Source organism: Macrobrachium nipponense, chromosome 1 (assembly GCF_015104395.2).
Source record: "Macrobrachium nipponense isolate FS-2020 chromosome 1, ASM1510439v2, whole genome shotgun sequence".
Taxonomy (NCBI): Eukaryota; Metazoa; Arthropoda; class Malacostraca; order Decapoda; family Palaemonidae; genus Macrobrachium; species Macrobrachium nipponense.
Genome location: NC_087200.1, coordinates 207092652 through 207095151, shown reverse-complemented (window position 1 = coordinate 207095151; position 2500 = coordinate 207092652).

Sequence of the window (2500 nt, the reverse complement as noted above, 5' to 3'; positions counted from 1 at the left end):
TATTATATATATAATATATATATATAATATATATATATATATAAGAGAGAGAGTGCTAATTTATTTTACACTTGATTGATAGCTTTACGCATGAAATACCAAGCCACAAATACTGCATTTAAATCGAATTAATTCTACCTTAGATATAACTGAAGCACTGTTAGAATAATGGCCTATATTTAGGTTATAACACCCTGGTCAGGATTCAAGTAATTTATTTTGGAATTAAAACGCACAGCCTACAAACTTGGTACACTTAATATTTATTTAGTGTTTCAATGTGACAAACATGAAGAAAGTTGCATTTAGAGAATCAGAGCAAATAGACTTCATGTAAGGATAAAATTACAATTAAAGTAATAAGTAAAATCTTAACAATAGTATCAGTGATTTAGCGTAAGCCCAAACAATAATGAAAACGATATTTTCGCACTAATTATCACTAAATTATTTAAGACCACATCATAAATAAAAACACTTTCCACCAGGAAAAAATTCACTCAGGTAAGTGAAAAATATTCTTATACCCAATTATAAAGAATATGTCATCCAGCCTCATCTCACAAATCCTGCACATTTCCTTGTCTCACAGGTCGTCACCAAAGAAGATCAAATTCAAAGGCAAAGTCGCGAGTTTCACCTTTACGTTCTTTTACCAGAAAGCCCATTTAAAGGGCTCTCCTTTCATTGTCCTTTCAGGAATAGCAATGATTAGTGTAAGGAGAAGGGCCAGGAGGGAAGTCAAGAAGGATATGAATTTATGGACATGTTTGTAACTGAGACTTCTGGGCCACGGATAGTGGGGGAAGTGTTAGATGTCATCTCGCGTAGGAAAATTGATGGGGAGAGAGAGAGAGAGAGAGAGAGAGAGAGAGAGGAAAAAATAACCATTTCTAATGAAGTATAATGTAATACTGAATATATAATGTAATTACTGAAGATGAAAAGACATATTCAATAAACTAAACAAATAAGTAGAACAAAAAGGATTATTGGAAAAAAATAAACTTAATACTGATACATTTTTGTTAGTACACTAGAAATAGAAAAATAGAAAGTATTTTGAATCAAATCAGTAATGCCGATTTATGTACCAAAGGAAATACACCGAGATTATTGTATTCCGTCCACGTAATTCTTTTCTCTGATATGTAAATGTAATCCGTCGAACGACCATAAATAAAAATTCTGCTAAAAAAATATTTACAAACGTTGCAACGCATTGCACTGGGAAGGGACATAAAATACTAATCGTAATCAAAACTATAACATGTGGAATCAGCAAATCCATATATAACGCTTTTGTAAAAACAAAACAAGCAAAACTCTCACTTCTCTTTCTTGTACTGTTGTCGAAAACGTTCACATTTTAAAATATTCGTCCAACGACTCTTGCTGTGGGTTTGTTTCAATTCGGTTTCCAGCAGCAACTGACTGGAGGGCTTCCTGGATCAGCTGTGGATCTCTTCCAGATAACACCTGGATGAAGGTCTTTTCTATTTTTTGCCTACCAGAAGCTTCAATCTTAAACAGCAGCTGGTGAGACATTGCTTGAGCGATTGTTTGAATGAGAGAAACGGGGAATAGAAGAGAGAGAGAGAGAGAGAAGAGAGAGAGAGAGAGAGAGAGAGAGAGAAGAGGAGACAGATACATTACAGACAGACCGAAAACTGGACATGTGATGACATATTTATCACTGGACAATGAATTTGCTGAAATAGAGAGTTAGATGAGTGAAATGTATCCGTGAACTTTGAAGTTCTCTGATAAAACTAAATATATTATATATTATAAACAATTCATTAAAATGCTAATATCCTAAACAGAGGGATGCAATTAAACATTTTCTTTGATCGAGGAAGATAATTTCAAGGAACTATTCAAACTGTACATAAAAATATTGTAAGCATATAAAATGGGTTATCTATAAAGGCATGCTAAACAATTCACGTACCTTTTCCCCTTTACAAAAATACAGAAAACAATCTCAGAAAACTTCCTCCATCTTTATACATTTTCTACTTTAGATTTCTGTCTACTTTTCTCTGCCTTGTCTTTCCCTCCCCGTGATTTCTGAGGAGGACGAAGCAGCCAAGGCGAAAGAATTTATATTTTTCCAAGATTTTTAACCATTTCTGGAAGGCACCAGAGATTCCAGCGGACTATTGCAGGGCAATGGGTTGCATTTCCTACTTTAAGAGGTGATATATTTTGTGGCGCCCACCTTTCAGGGAGGAGAAGTAATATTGGAACTTCGAGATTTCTTCTTATTTTTGTTTTGTACCTCCAGGAAATAGGAAAAACAATATGTTGTTTCTGTGGCGTTTCGGTATTAATATTGAAGGGTTCGAAATAACAGTGTCCTCGCCATCAGATGTTGTAAAATGACGAACTCAAAAAAGAATTTTATTTCTAAATTTGATGTAATAGAATATAATTATTAGAAAGAGTTCTTCATAGGACTTAAATTTTGCAATAACCTGGTTTATAAAACAAACTT